This window comes from Gadus chalcogrammus, chromosome 19 (genome assembly GCF_026213295.1).
Source record: "Gadus chalcogrammus isolate NIFS_2021 chromosome 19, NIFS_Gcha_1.0, whole genome shotgun sequence".
Classification (NCBI taxonomy): domain Eukaryota; kingdom Metazoa; phylum Chordata; class Actinopteri; order Gadiformes; family Gadidae; genus Gadus; species Gadus chalcogrammus.
The window spans coordinates 19,119,895-19,136,370 of NC_079430.1; the positions used below are offsets into that span (position 1 = coordinate 19,119,895).

The window sequence follows — 16,476 nt, forward strand, 5'->3', positions numbered from 1 at the left end:
CTCCAGGGGACGGGAGGAGAGGTGGAGGACCTGATGGAGGTCCTGATGGAGGAGAGGTGGAGGACCTGATGGAGGAGAGGTGGAGGACCTGATGGAGGAGAGGTGGAGGACCTGATGGAGGAGAGGTGGAGGTCCTGATGGAGGTCCTGATGGATGAGAGGTGGAGGTCCTGATGGAGGAGAGGTGGAGGTCCTGATGGAGGAGAGGTGGATGTCTTGTTGGAGGAGAGGTGGAGGTCCTGATGGAGGAGAGGTGGATGTCCTGATGGAGGAGAGTTGGAGGTCCTGATGGATGAGAGGTGGAGGTCCTGATGGATGAGAGGTGGAGGTCCTGATGGAGGAGAGGTGGATGACCTGATGGAGGAGAGGTGGAGGTCCTGTTGGAGGAGAGTTGGAGGTCCTGACGAAGGAGAGGTGGAGGTCCTGTTGGATGAGAGTTGGAGGTCCTGACGAAGGAGAGGTGGAGGTCCTGTTGGATGTGAGTTGGAGGTCCTGACGGAGGAGAGGGGGAGGTCCGGACGGAGGAGGAGCTCCACCTTCCTAAAGGTCCTCCAGGGGACGGGTTAGGCTCCTCCCACACGTGGGCTGCCAGGCTGCAGCCTGTCCCTTAAAGCGGTGCAGGAGGTGGCCCCTTCTCCTACCACTAGAGAGCTGTATATATATATATATATCTATGTATAAATACTGTGTCCAGCTGAACTAGGAGGTATAAATGAGCACCAGTTCAGTGTGTATCTGTGTGTTCATCATAGGCGCGTTCCAACTGAGGGACTTCTTGGAAAGCGGCTCATTGTTTTGGCTCCCGCCTCAACCGTATCCAATCAGCGTAGACTGTTTACAACCGGCTCAGAAAGCTCCTTCCCTGAGGCAGATAGTACCTGTGTAACTGTCTCAGAGACAGTCTGGACATTACAGAGATTTAAATATGTATTTACATTAATTGTTTAATTCATGATTTTATTATTTGTTGAATTCATGATTTAAGTTGTACTGTTAAAAATAGATATTGTGTCATTGCTTTGTGTTAAGAGTTTGTTTAAATATCTATCCCAGGGAATTATGGGAAAACGCGCCATCAGAGATATAAAACCAGTCACGGACACATGGGTTTCAGAAGATGGACTCTGTATTAGGTTTATGGCGCTAACGCTGTCACAGTGTTTTTTCTGCTTATTAAAGTTTACCGTTTTAGAGAGAGAGTTTAAAAGAGAATAAATATTCAAAAAGACATCAGTATGAAGCGTGGCCGTTTATTGAACCAATGCAGCTACAGTGACAACGACCCGCGAATGTGGCTAAGTAGGCCTAGGCTAGGTAGAAAGAGTTAGCCTAGCTTTCAGTTCAAGCCAACAACAAGTGGACCAGAATAAAAGCGCGTAAGAGACGTTGAGAGAGTGGTCTACTATCGGAGAAGGAGGAGAGCTTTGACGTAGCTGACAACCGGCTAACATTCACACCACGGCTCCAGAGTTGACCTAGCCTACAGCAGCTTTCATCGGCTGTTGGCTCTTGGACAGAGAGCAAGGACACGGGACACGTTCGCAGAGGACCGGCGCGTGTGTCAGAGAGCGACGTTCGCAAGCAGCACACCGGTTTCGCGACTCGACGAGCGGGGAGCGGCGTCCACAGGCGGCGCGGCTGTTTCACGGCTCGGCCAGCAGAGAGCACCGTTCGCAAGCAGCTACCCTGCACCAGGATAAGATTCGGCTCGGCCAGCTGAGAACGACGTTCGCAAACAGCACGACTTCATCCCACCTCGCCGCAGTAAGCCAAGCAATGCCAGTCTAGTCTACAAGGTCTTTCTGACTGATCTTCGGTGTAGGCTACAACGGACGACATCAGGTTTGACCATGCTGCCCTGAAGTTTGAGAATGGACATTTGTAAATTAGAGTGGACTTGATTGATACATCAGTTGATATTACCAGAGACATTAATAGCTTAATGATTGTTCCTACATTATTTTGCATTTTGTTTAAAGTGGCATTGCATTTTGATTTAAAGTTAAGCGTTTAACTAGTTCATTAAGATATTTTGAGTGTAGCCTATACAAGTTAAGCATTTATGTAGTTCATTAAGATATTTTGAGTGTACCCTATACAAGTTTAAAATAGATATCTTAAGTTAAGATGTCAGTTCATGGAGAAAAGTCAGAAGGTGATAAATTAGAAGATCCTCTCAAGAGTGGTGAACAGTGTTTACAACCTGATGCCACTTCAATAACAGTTGGCCCAGAGCAAAGAAAGTCTAGTAGGGAAAGAAAATCAACCCCCAAAATGCTAGAACTAAAGGAACAAGAAATAGGTCAAAGGGAGCACAAATTCACCAAGCTATATGAATGCTCGAAAAGGGAAGTTAGAACTACACGTGACAAACTTAAAAATGATTGTACTGAAGACGCACAGACATGATGGATGCGGTAGAGGGACTTGTAAATCAAGTTACGTGTATGTGGCAAGGAATACAGGCCATCACAGACTACAGAAGAGCAAACTCAACCCCCCTTACCACCACTACCGACTTTGCTAACGAGCGTAATCACTTTTATGCCCGCTTTGACCGTGACAACAGCACTACGCCTGTCAAAACTACCCCACCACCTGGCGAACAACCCCTCAGATTTACTGCCTCTGACGTGCAGTCAGTGCTGAGCAGGGTGAATGTAAGGAAGGCAGCTGGCCCGGATGGCATCCCTGGGCGCGTTTGGAGAACGTGCGCTGAGCAACTATCTGGAGTCTTCACCAACATATTTAACCTGTCACTGGCCCAGGATGTTGTTCCCGTGTGCCTCAAGACCACCACCATCGTCCCCGTGCCCAAGCAATCTAACCCAGCGTGTCTGAATGACTATCGACCAGTAGCATTGACCCCCATCATCACCAAGTGTCTTGAGAAGCTAATCTTAGCTCACCTCAAGCCCAGCCTTCCTCCTGCATTAGACCCCCACCAGTATGCATACCGTGCCAACAGATCGACTGAGAATGCCATATCCACAGCCCTTCACTCTGCCCTCACCCACCTGGACAATAGCAATTCCTATGCTAGGTTGCTATTCATCGACTTCAGCTCAGCTTTCAACACAATCGTACCATCTGATCTGATCATGAAATTACACAAGCTTGGCATCAGCATATCCACCTGCAACTGGATATTGGACTTTCTGATCAACAGACCACAGACGGTGAGGTTAAACAACCTCTCCTCCACTACACTTCCTCTACACACTGGTGTGCCACAAGGGTGCGTGCTCAGCCCCTTACTGTACACCCTCTTCACCTATGACTGCTCCCCCATTCACAACTCCAACTCCATCATCAAATTCGCAGACGACACAACAGTGCTCGGCCTGATCAGGAATAATGATGAATCAGCCTACAGGGAGGAAGTCCTGCACTTGGCAGCTTGGGGCGCTAGTAACAATCTTGTGCTCAACACCACCAAAACCCAAGAACTCATTGTTGACTTCCGGAAATCTAAGGCAAGCATACACTCACCCATTCACATCAACGGGGCTGAAGTGGAACGGTTCACCAACTTCAAGTTTCTGGGTGTCCATGTTTCACAAGACCTCTCCTGGTCACTCAACACCTCCACTCTGATCATGAAAGCTCAACAACGCCTCTTCTTCCTCAGAAAACTGAAAAAAGCTGGACTCTCCCCTCAGATCCTCCGGAACTTCTACCGCTGCACCGTTGAGAGCATCCTCACCAACTGCTTCACGGTGTGGTATGGTAACTGCACTATGGCTGCTAGGAAAGCCCTACAGCGAGTCGTTAAAACTGCTCAGAAAATAATTGGCACATCACTCCCTGCCCTCACTGATCTTCATCATTCACGGTGTCTGAAACGTGCAAACAAAATCATCAAGGACCACACACACCCCAGGCATGCCCTGTTCTCTCTCCTCCCGTCCGGGAGACGTTACAGGAGCCTCAGGAGTCGCACCAGCAGGCTCAGAAACAGCTTTTTCCACAACACTACAACGCTGCTCAACACAAAGACCCTACACTAGCCCCCCCCCCCCCCCCCTTCTAGAACATGGACTATGGTCAGTCTGACTACCTCAAACCACCTATGCACTTTGCCTATGCACTTTACAATTAATGAGGATCAACTGTATTAACTGTATTAACCATTTATGTATTACTGCACTTTATATTCAGCTGCTATCTGCTATCTGTGTTCTATGTATTATTATTATTATTATTCTTATAGCGCTGCTTTAACAAAAACGTTTTATTGATTGCACTACTGGTTAGAGGCTAAACTGTATTTCGTTGTACTGGTTGTCCTTACTTGTGCAATGACAATAAAGTTGAATCTAATCTAATCTAATCTAAAGATGCATATGAAAACATACGATTGCAATTAGCACCTCCTCATCAGATTCGAAGAAATATTGATTCTTGTGTAGCAGTAACAGTAGATTTGATGGGTCTATTGAAAGTGCGTATGACTGAAGTGGGTCAAGAAGAGTTCAATGAAAAGGGTGAAAATGCTAGACTTCACATGGTGCTTGATTGAGAGTATGCACAGTCTATATTTGAGGCATCCGTGATCGACCGTACAGCCCCTAGCCTTAAGTCAAGCTGTTCATCAGAGCGGCAGAGCATCACCGTCAAAAGAGCAGAGTATGCTGCGCAGTTAGCCGCAAAAGAAGCAGAAGTACAAATGGAGGATGCAATAGCTGCTCAAAAACAAGAACTTAAAAGACTGGAAAATCAGAGAGATCTGCAAGTAATGGCTGCTAAACTTAGAGTGTACTCTGAAGCTGCAGGGAGCGAAACTCATGACAGAGGTAGAGTAGGGCAGGTTGAGACACCTACTGGTCCTTTAGTACCACCTGAAAACATAAAGAGAGAGCAAGCGTGCAATAACAACGTTGAACAAACGAACACTGTTAAATATGAAACACTGCTAGTACAAGCCCTACATGATTCAATGGTCCTCACTAGAGCCCGACCGATATAGAATTTTTAAGGCCGATACCGATACGAATATTTTGTGATTTAAAAAACCGATATGCCGATATATCGGCCGATATATACATATAAAAAAAATAATCCATAAACGCGCAACAAAACAAACCCATTTCCCTAACATTGGTTATTTGTAGTTATCCTTTAAATCCTTTTCACTCTCAGCTAACACCAGGGGTGTTTCTAGGTTTCATAAACATCCGGGGCTTAGCCCAGACGGAAAATGAAAATGCCAAAATGATTTCTATGCTTTATTTTGCATGAACATTTTTCATAATGCTTCACCTATATAAACAAGATGCGCAGTTTATTATAGCTTAAAATAGCTACCTGACTGCTGTGCTGCTTATCCCCAAATGTCTAAAGTTCCGTTCAAGTTATTCGAGTTATCGAGTAAAATTAATACAAGTGAGACAGACTTTACACACACTATTCTGACTGGGGATAGGTTAATTCACTTGAGGTGGTAAAAAGGTAATGTTTTTAAACATAATCTTTTTATTCTCTTGCCAGAAGGACTATCTAGACTAGGCTAGTACTTATAAATATTTTTACTTTTATTTATTTTTTTAACCCAAAAATTATATTCAGGGCTAATTAAACACAGGGTCTGTGATTAGGATGTCTGCGTTCAGCGCCTACTCGACCAGGTAAACACACGTCCTGCCGTCCTCCGAGCTCCAGGAAACCAAGTTCCAGGTGGTTAATATTTAGCTCAGACATCGTTCACTCAATACATTCATGAGCCAAAAACTGACCGCAGCTGACCTCAGATCTGGTGAACTGGGCTTTTATTTCTTTCACTTCATATATTTCGACCAATCCTGTTGCTGGAGGCATAGTTATTTGCAGACAAACTAGACCCGCCCATGAACATTTTAAAATGTAAATACAGACATTCCTGTATAATTAAGGTGTATGACAGCTCCCTCTGCTGGGCAACAGTCTCACACCAAACTACATTTTCCGTTTGAACCAACTAGCTATAGTACGTTGATGTGAGACGGGTTGTTGGATTGAACGTGTTGTAGTAGCAGAGAATGGCCTGCGGGGCAGTATGTACATTGTTAAAGGCCCACTATGCAACTTTTCTAGCCAAAATGACATTAATTATGCAGGTTGAGAGTTATTCTGATGGTTCTGCAACTATTTCTGGGTCGTTTGGTGGGTGTGTCATTGCCCCATGTCGCCTCTCCAAGGAAAAAGCGCATATGGAACTTGCTCTGTTCGGACCGACACAATCCGGATGTGACGCAGCGGAAGTATCCAATCGCGCCTCGAAAATGTAGTCAGATTGTAGTTTCGAAAATGCTTTACGGCACAGACACAACCCCAAACATGGCACCGGCTAGATATAAACAGCCAGTTGCGAGGCAATTGTTGCATTCATCATGGATCAATCGACTGATAAGGGACCCAAGAGGCGACTGTCGGTGGAACAAAAGAAGAATAAAAAGAAGTTGGACCAGAAAAGAGACCAGACACGAGTGAAATGGGAACTATGCAACTTCTTTGGCTTGATTTACCTTAATATAACAGGCTAAGAGTCATTGCGATGGTTCTATTATACATTTTTCTTCGATTGTTCGTTGTTTCGACTCCCCCTTGCGCATCTTGGCGGAGCAATGGAATAGTTTTCTGCCGGCAACCCGCCGCCCACTCTCGTGGGAGTCTCGGGTCTCGCGAAGTAACGAATTGCTTTACGGCACAGACCCCCAAACACGGAACCGGCTCGATATAAATACAAGTAACTAAATGGGATTGTTACATTCATCATAGATCAGCCGACTAAAAAGAGACAGAGAAACCCAATGTCGGCGGAACAGAATAAGAGAAAAGGGAGACTGACCGACAGAGAGGCCAGACACGAGTAAACATTGGGCAAGCTTTTCAGGAATAGAGTGAACTGAAAGGAAAAGAAGTCTGCAAATCAGACGCAGACTTGGCCGTGTTGCTTTTGAAATTGAAAGTACCCTTGGGTGAACTTTGTCTTCGTGGTGTTCTTGATGTTGATAGTCTCTGTACAAATGTGTTTGCTCAACCATTTTGTTGTGAGCCCTGTGTGTTTCATTTCCATGGCTGTTTGCCGTTCGTCTGTCTCGTCCCCCAGATACAGGCTGAATCCCCGAATCCAGGTTCTTGTTTATTTAGATTATTACGTTGGCCAACACTCTTACACTGATTGTTCTGTTCAACCTAAAATAAAACAATTATAATCTAGGATATAAATTCTCCCCGTCAACTATAAAAAAGGATGGATTTATGTTTATTGCAATACAAATACAGTTTTAACAATGTATAACCTTGTCCGCACTTCATCTACTTCGGATATGGCTCTGTCATGCCAAATTTGTACCGGCTGCCAAATTTGCCAGGCAACGGACAACTGATTACGTAAGGGTTGTCCGTTGCCGGGCAGGTTTCAAAAAAACATTTGCGCTCATGTTGCCAAAGACGAAATAACATAATACAGATAACGGATGGCTAGATAACACTTGTTTTTACTTTATATTTGTATTGTATTGAATTGTTTAATCAAATTTAGCTAGTAAACTGAGTGTTTAAAGCGGGTTTCAAAAAACATTCGCGCTCATGTTGCCAAAGACGAAATAACATAATACAGAAAACGGATCACTAGATAACACTTGTTTTTACTTTATATTTGTATTGTATTTAATTGTTTAATTAAATTTACCAAGTAAACTGAGTGTTTAAAGCAGGTCAAGGACGAAATAGCACAATACAGATAACGGACTAGTGCGAATGAACGAGCTTGAAGGTTCGCGAATGTTCGGGAACCTTTCACGTCATTCGACGCGATCGTCCGTTGCCAGACAACGGACAACGCGATCATCTGTTGCCAGGCAGGTTTGGAATGGATTACGTATGGATGACGCGCCCGGTACAAATTTGGCAGCCGGTACAAATTTGGCATGACAGCTCCACGCATTCGCCGGCTTCTTTGAAAACAAATGCACATGGCTAGCGTAGAAGTGCATGGGGAAGGGTCGTCAACGAGTTGTTACGACAGTGTTGTAAAATATCTACTACGAAGCTGTAGGGGGCGCTGTGTAGAGAAAGGTGCGTGCCAAACCAAGAAAACAGCGAAGAAATTCCCGATCTTGCATAGTGGGCCTTTAAATACATGAATAGGCTTGAATTTAGTAGTAATATTGGGGTTTCCTATTTTTACAAAATGGATTATGTGAACATTGTTGAATAACAATCATGTATATCAATGTATTGCAGGAGTTTAGCTTGACATTAACCAAGTTAAAAGGACAAATAAATGAACCGCACCAAACATGTAGAAGTCAATGTGGGATTTTAATATTTAAACAAAAACACTTGACAGAAGTTTGATACAATTTTGTAAAGGGAAGCAGAGGAAAAGATTTTACCAAATGAATCTTTTCAAAATGTCACCACCATTCCGAAAGCAAGTCAAGAGGTTTGTGTAAAAGCAGTCCTCCCTGACCAGCTCTGTCCCTGACTCTAAACCCTGACTCTCAACCCTAACGCTAAACCCTCTGAGGGCAGGAAGACGCGCCTTCAGTATAAAAGGTTTAAACCACAGAGAAGGAAGAAAAGAGGAAGCAGTAGAGAGTAGTGAAGTAGTGAGGTTAGTGACAGATGTGAGGGAAAGGCGTGTGGAAGCACACGGTTACAAGTGGGGTCAAGAAGATCCCTCCCACTGGAGGTCATTGATCCATCAGCCTGGGACGAGGCTCAGGAGAACTGAGGAGACTGGACCAGCAGGATGTCAGGATCAGGGTGGGTTTAGCTCAGGTGTGTCTACCCCCGACCAAACAGGATCAGGTGAGGTTCAGCTCAGGTGTGTCTGCCCGGACCAAACAAGGACATTGATTAGGTTCAATATTCCAAAGATGCAACATTATCTGAACCAAAGATAATTCATTAAGGAGCAGGCAGGCTTTAGCACGCCTTGCTCAAGGACACATCACTGTATTGAGGACTTGAACCCGGCACCATTGGTTTGAGAGTTGAACCCCCAACCCCCTACCTAGGCCACTTTGTCCAGATAATGCAAACTTATGAGGAATCCTTGATGGTAGAGTCCTGCTGGTCCTCAGGATTTGCCTTCCAGATGTACGGCTTCTCCATCAGTCCTCCAGATTCCTGGTCTGGTTACAAACGTAATTCGTCTCTAATGTAAGGTAACAAACAAAGTAGTAGTTTGTCTCTAATATCAGGTAACAAACACGGTAGTAGTTTGTCTCTAATGTAAGGTAACAAACACCGCAGCAGTTGGGCTCTAATGCAAGGTAACAAACACAGGAGTAGTTTGTCTCCAATATCAGGTAACAAACACAGTAGTAGTTTGTCTCTAATGTAAGGTCACAAACACAGGAGTAGTTGGGCTCTAATGGCACGTAACAAAGTAGCAGCTGTAGTTTGTCTCGTAAACAAACACGATAGTATGCCGTAACTTGTACTGGACAAACTAATCCTGCGTTACAACAAGTCCACTCTTTTTTTTTAGGCAAACTTACGAGGATCCTGGTTGGTGGAGTGATGTCGTCCTACAGAGTCTTGGCTCCGCCATCAGCTCTCCTCAGCCAGAGTCCTGGTCTGGAACAAACAGCGCGAGTCTGGCCCTAAAGTCTGGTAACAAACATATAGTTTGAGAGATTTTTAAGCCCTTTATTTCCCCTTTGTTTTGGTTCATACAAACTTACAATCCTTGTTGGTAGAGTGATGGTCATCCTCCAGATTCACGGCTCCCCTACCAGCTGGCCTCCGCTCCAGAAACACGTTCTAGTAAGAAAACACAGCGGTAGTTGGTTAACGCATGTCAAAGTAACAGCTCTATTTTGCCCTTTAGGTCAACCATGTAAGTAAATACAAACTTACGAAGAATCCTTGTTGGTCGATTCCTAGTTGTCCTCCAGCATCTCAGCTCCTCCATCTGCTCTCCTCAGACAGAGTCCTGGTCTGGAACAAACAGCAGAAGTCTTGCTTCAACATGTGGTAAAACAGATGTAGTCGTCTGGTATATTGTTACAAACGCCGGTGGTTTGTGGTAGAAGTATTCTACGAGAAGTGGCAGTGAGTTTGATGTCACAGAGTCAGGCTCCATCTACCCCACGACAGACATCCTCCACCAGGCAGGGCCGTCAGCACGGCTCCTCCACCAGGCAGGGCCGTCAGCACGGCTCCTCCACCAGGCAGGGCCGTCAGCCCGGCTCCTCCACCAGGCAGGGCCGTCAGCCCGGCTCCTCCATCCGCTCTTTCAGCACGGCTCCACCATCAGCTCCTTCAGCCATGGATACCTGGTCTGGTTACAAACACAGAAGTTTAATACATATTTTTGTAAAGCAAAAAAAGAGGAAAACATTTTCCCAAATTAATCTTTTCAAAATGTCACCACCATTCAGAATGCAAGTGAAAAGGTTTATGTAAAACCAGCCCTCCCTGACCAGCTCTGTCCCTGACTCTAAACCCTGACTCTCAACCCTAACGCTGAACCCTCTGAGGACAGGAAGACGCTCCTTCAGTGTAAAGGTTCAAGGAGACACTCCTTCAGAGTAAAGGTTCGAACCACGGAGAAGGAAGAAGAAGGAGAAGGAGTAGAGAGTAGTGAAGTAATGAGGTTAGTGACAGACGTGAGGGAAAGGCGTGTGGAAGCACACGGCTACATGTGGGGTCAAGAAGATCACTCCCACTGGAGGTCATTGATACATCAGCCTCAGACCGCCGAGCTCAGCATGTCTTCTGGAGGAAGAGGCTCAGATGAACTGAGGAGACGGGACCAGCAGGATGTCCGGATCAGGTGGGGTTCAGCTCAGGTGCGTCTGCCCCCGACCAAACAGGATCAGGTGAGGTTCAGCTCATGTGTGTCTGCCCGGACCAAACAAGGACATTGATTAGGTTCAATATTCAAAAGATGCAACATTATCTGAACCAAAGAGACGTCATTAAGGAGCAGGCAGGCTTTAGGGCGCCTTGCTCAAGGACGTATCACTGTATTCTGAGGACTTGAACCCGGCACCATTGGTTTGAGAGTTGAACCCCCAACCCCCTACCTAGTCCACTATATCCAGATAATGCAAACTTACGAGGAATCCTTGATGGTAGAGTCCTGATCGTCCTCAGGATTTGCCTTCCAGATGTACAGCTTCTCCGTCAGTCCTCCAGATTCCTGGTCTGGTTACAAACGTAATTTGTCTCTATTGTAAGGTCACAAACACAGTAGTAGTTGGTCTCTAATGTAAGGTCACAAACACAGGAGTAGTTGGGCTCTAATGGCGCGTAGCAAAGTAGCAGCTGTAGTTTGTCTGGTAAACAAACACGATAGTATGCCGTAATTTGTACTGGACAAACTAATCCTGCGTTACAACAAGTCCACTCTTTTTTTTTTTTTAGGCAAACTTACGAGGATCCTGGTTGGTGGAGTGATGTCGTCCTACAGAGTCTTGGCTCCTCCATCAGCTCTCCTCAGCCAGAGTCCTGGTCTGGAACAAACAGCGCGAGTCTGGCCCTAAAGTCTGGTAACAAACATATAGTTTGAGAGATTTTTAAGCCCTTTATTTCCCCTTTGTTTTGGTTCATACAAACTTACAATCCTTGTTGGTAGAGTGATGGTCATCCTCCAGATTCACGGCTCCCCTACCAGCTGGCCTCCGCTCCAGAAACACGTTCTAGTAAGAAAACACAGCGGTAGTTGGTTAACGCATGTCAAAGTAACAGCTCTATTTTGCCCTTTAGGTCAACCATGTAAGTAAATACAAACTTACGAAGAATCCTTGTTGGTCGATTCCTAGTTGTCCTCCAGCATCTCAGCTCCTCCATCTGCTCTCCTCAGACAGAGTCCTGGTCTGGAACAAACAGCAGAAGTCTTGCTTCAACATGTGGTAAAACAGTTGTAGTCGTCTGGTATATTGTTACAAACGCCGGTGGTTTGTGGTAGCAGTATTCTACGAGAAGTGGCAGTGAGTGTGATGTCACAGAGTCAGGCTCCATCTACCCCACGACAGACATCCTCCACCAGGCAGGGCCGTCAGCACGGCTCCTCCACCAGGCAGGGCCGTCAGCACGGCTCCTCCACCAGGCAGGGCCGTCAGCACGGCTCCTCCACCAGGCAGGGCCGTCAGCACGGCTCCTCCATCCGCTCTTTCAGCACGGCTCCACCATCAGCTCCTTCAGCCATGGATACCTGGTCTGGTTACAAACACAGAAGTTTAATACATATTTTTGTAAAGCAAAAAAAGAGGAAAACATTTTCCCAAATTAATCTTTTCAAAATGTCACCACCATTCAGAAAGCAAGTGAAAAGGTTTATGTAAAACCAGCCCTCCCTGACCAGCTCTGTCCCTGACTCTAAACCCTGACTCTCAACCCTAACGCTGAACCCTCCGAGGACAGGAAGACGCTCCTTCAGTGTAAAGGTTCAAGGAGACACTCCTTCAGAGTAAAGGTTCGAACCACGGAGAAGGAAGAAGAAGGAGAAGGAGTAGAGAGTAGTGAAGTAATGAGGTTAGTGACAGACGTGAGGGAAAGGCGTGTGGAAGCACACGGCTACATGTGGGGTCAAGAAGATCACTCCCACTGGAGGTCATTGATACATCAGCCTCAGACCGCCGAGCTCAGCATGTCTTCTGGAGGAAGAGGCTCAGATGAACTGAGGAGACGGGACCAGCAGGATGTCCGGATCAGGTGGGGTTCAGCTCAGGTGCGTCTGCCCCCGACCAAACAGGATCAGGTGAGGTTCAGCTCATGTGTGTCTGCCCGGACCAAACAAGGACATTGATTAGGTTCAATATTCAAAAGATGCAACATTATCTGAACCAAAGAGACGTCATTAAGGAGCAGGCAGGCTTTAGGGCGCCTTGCTCAAGGACGTATCACTGTATTCTGAGGACTTGAACCCGGCACCATTGGTTTGAGAGTTGAACCCCCAACCCCCTACCTAGTCCACTATATCCAGATAATGCAAACTTACGAGGAATCCTTGATGGTAGAGTCCTGATCGTCCTCAGGATTTGCCTTCCAGATGTACAGCTTCTCCGTCAGTCCTCCAGACTCCTGGTCTGGTTACAAACGTAATTTGTCTCTATTGTAAGGTCACAAACACAGTAGTAGTTGGTCTCTAATGTAAGGTCACAAACACAGGAGTAGTTGGGCTCTAATGGCGCGTAACAAAGTAGCAGCTGTAGTTTGTCTGGTAAACAAACACGATAGTATGCCGTAACTTGTACTGGACAAACTAATCCTGCGTTACAACAAGTCCACTCTTTTTTTTTTTTAGGCAAACTTACGAGGATCCTGGTTGGTGGAGTGATGTCGTCCTACAGAGTCTTGGCTCCTCCATCAGCTCTCCTCAGCCAGAGTCCTGGTCTGGAACAAACAGCGCGAGTCTGGCCCTAAAGTCTGGTAACAAACATATAGTTTGAGAGATTTTTAAGCCCTTTATTTCCCCTTTGTTTTGGTTCATACAAACTTACAATCCTTGTTGGTAGAGTGATGGTCATCCTCCAGATTCACGGCTCCCCTACCAGCTGGCCTCCGCTCCAGAAACACGTTCTAGTAAGAAAACACAGCGGTAGTTGGTTAACGCATGTCAAAGTAACAGCTCTATTTTGCCCTTTAGGTCAACCATGTAAGTAAATACAAACTTACGAAGAATCCTTGTTGGTCGATTCCTAGTTGTCCTCCAGCATCTCAGCTCCTCCATCTGCTCTCCTCAGACAGAGTCCTGGTCTGGAACAAACAGCAGAAGTCTTGCTTCAACATGTGGTAAAACAGATGTAGTCGTCTGGTATATTGTTACAAACGCCGGTGGTTTGTGGTAGCAGTATTCTACGAGAAGTGGCAGTGAGTGTGATGTCACAGAGTCAGGCTCCATCTACCCCACGACAGACATCCTCCACCAGGCAGGGCCGTCAGCACGGCTCCTCCACCAGGCAGGGCCGTCAGCACGGCTCCTCCACCAGGCAGGGCCGTCAGCACGGCTCCTCCACCAGGCAGGGCCGTCAGCACGGCTCCTCCATCCGCTCTTTCAGCACGGCTCCACCATCAGTTCCTTCAGCCATGGATACCTGGTCTGGTTACAAACACAGAAGTTTAATACATATTTTTGTAAAGCAAAAAAAGAGGAAAACATTTTCCCAAATTAATCTTTTCAAAATGTCACCACCATTCAGAAAGCAAGTGAAAAGGTTTATGTAAAACCAGCCCTCCCTGACCAGCTCTGTCCCTGACTCTAAACCCTGACTCTCAACCCTAACGCTGAACCCTCTGAGGACAGGAAGACGCTCCTTCAGTGTAAAGGTTCAAGGAGATTCTCCTTCAGAGTAAAGGTTCGAACCACGGAGAAGGAAGAAGAAGGAGAAGGAGTAGAGAGTAGTGAAGTAATGAGGTTAGTGACAGACGTGAGGGAAAGGCGTGTGGAAGCACACGGCTACATGTGGGGTCAAGAAGATCACTCCCACTGGAGGTCATTGATACATCAGCCTCAGACCGCCGAGCTCAGCATGTCTTCTGGAGGAAGAGGCTCAGATGAACTGAGGAGACGGGACCAGCAGGATGTCCGGATCAGGTGGGGTTCAGCTCAGGTGCGTCTGCCCCCGACCAAACAGGATCAGGTGAGGTTCAGCTCATGTGTGTCTGCCCGGACCAAACAAGGACATTGATTAGGTTCAATATTCAAAAGATGCAACATTATCTGAACCAAAGAGACGTCATTGAGGAGCAGGCAGGCTTTAGGGCGCCTTGCTCAAGGACGTATCACTGTATTCTGAGGACTTGAACCCGGCACCATGGTTTGAGAGTTGAACCCCCAACCCCCTACCTAGTACACTATATCCAGATAATGCAAACTTACGAGGAATCCTTGATGGTAGAGTCCTGATCGTCCTCAGGATTTGCCTTCCAGATGTACAGCTTCTCCGTCAGTCCTCCAGATTCCTGGTCTGGTTACAAACGTAATTTGTCTCTATTGTAAGGTCACAAACACAGTAGTAGTTGGTCTCTAATGTAAGGTCACAAACACAGGAGTAGTTGGGATCTAATGGCGCGTTACAAAGTAGCAGCTGTAGTTTGTCTGGTAACCAACCACAGTACTAGTACGCCTTAACTTCTACTGGACAAACTAATCCTGCATTAAGTCCACTCTGCTTACTTTATGGCTCCTCCATCAGCTCTCCTCAGCCAGAGTCCTGGTCTGAAACAAAAAGCGCAAGTCTGGTCCCAATGTCTGGTAACAAACTTGTAGTTTGTCTTAATTTTAAGCCCTTTATTTCCACTTTGTGGATACAGGTTAATACAAACTTACAATCTTTGTTGGTAGAGTGACGTCATCCTCCAGATTCACGGCTCCCCCATCAGCTCGCCTCCGCTCCAGAAACACGTTCTAGTAAGAAAACACAGCGGTAGTTTGTTAACGCATGTCAAAGTAACAGCTCTATTTTGCCCTTTAGTTCAACCATGTAAGCAAATACAAACTTACGAGGAATCCTTGTTGGTTGATTCCTAGTTGTCCTCCAGCGTCTCAGCTCCTCCATCTGCTCTCCTCAGAAAGAGTCCTGGTCTGGAACAAAGAGCAGAAGTCTTGCTTCAATGTGTGGTAAAACGGATGTAGTCGTCTGGTATATTGGTACAAACGCCGGTGGTTTGTGGTAGCGGTATTCTACGAGAAGTGGCAGTGAGTGTGATGGTCACTTCTACCCACGACAGACATCCTCCACCAGGCAGGGCCTCCGTCAGCTCCTCCACCAGGCAGGGCTTTCAGCATGGCTCCTCCACCAGGCAGGGCCTCCATCAGCTCCTTCAGCCATGGATTCCTGGTCTGGTTACAAACACACTTGGTCTCAGCAGTAAATCACCTTGGGGCGCAATACACCCCACCTCCTGCATCTGAGGTTCACTTGTAAAATGGAAGACTAATTTAAAACATATTTAAACACTTAAATTAGACAACGTCTGCAGATTTTTGCGTTCAGCAATTCATCCACTACGGTCATAGCAGCACCAGAAACAATAATGGCTCATATGACTCCTACACAAAACCGGTATGAATTAACTCAAATCACAGCTTGGCACAGATGTAAAGTCATAAGTTGATCAAACCAGACCTAAACCTCTGAGGATTTTAGTGTTTCAGATGAGCTTGGTGATGGTTACCCTCTGGTCCGGTGCTGCAGGCCCCTGGTCTCCAGCCTCAGTCTCCGGTCCATCCTGGCACCACAAGCCTCCGGTCCCAAGCCTCTCAGCCTCACCTTTGAGCTACAGCAGGAGGTTTATATCAGCAAGTAACAGTGAAGTAACAATGAACACTAAGCAGTATCAATATTAAATCAAATTTACTCAACTTGTCTTCCACCTTGAAATGATTTTCAGCCTTCACCAAAAATTGGGCCGCAAGTAGAACGCCGTTTTGTACGCAGCGAGAGTCCCGTCAACGTGGTTAAAAGTACGGCGCAACCATCGGAAATTAACATATTGTACGAAATTTGTGTCAGTGTTCTTATGGTTGTCAAGA

The 16,476-nt window shown here is 46.2% G+C and overlaps 1 long non-coding RNA gene across 17 annotated transcripts; it reads right to left on the reverse strand.

The window, feature by feature from the left end:
• Positions 1-7,915: 7,915 nt before the first annotated feature.
• On the reverse strand, positions 7,916-15,652 carry LOC130372631 (uncharacterized). Of its 17 annotated transcripts, none has more exons than XR_008893383.1 (20): positions 15,445-15,651; positions 15,271-15,348; positions 15,118-15,159; positions 14,821-14,908; positions 13,617-14,603; positions 13,442-13,520; positions 13,256-13,367; positions 12,940-13,027; positions 12,563-12,721; positions 11,965-12,158; positions 11,735-11,815; positions 11,560-11,638; positions 11,374-11,485; positions 11,057-11,144; positions 10,082-10,838; positions 9,852-9,932; positions 9,677-9,755; positions 9,491-9,602; positions 9,001-9,144; positions 7,918-8,817 (listed from the first exon to the last, which is right to left on the reverse strand). It is a non-coding gene; the product is annotated as an uncharacterized LOC130372631 (long non-coding RNA). The 17 variants fall into 17 exon arrangements; XR_008893380.1 differs by having other exon boundaries at positions 10,082-10,275; positions 10,680-10,838; positions 11,965-12,721; XR_008893374.1 differs by having other exon boundaries at positions 7,920-8,817; positions 11,965-12,721; positions 13,617-13,697; positions 13,847-14,603; positions 15,445-15,649.
• Positions 15,653-16,476: the final 824 nt, after the last annotated feature.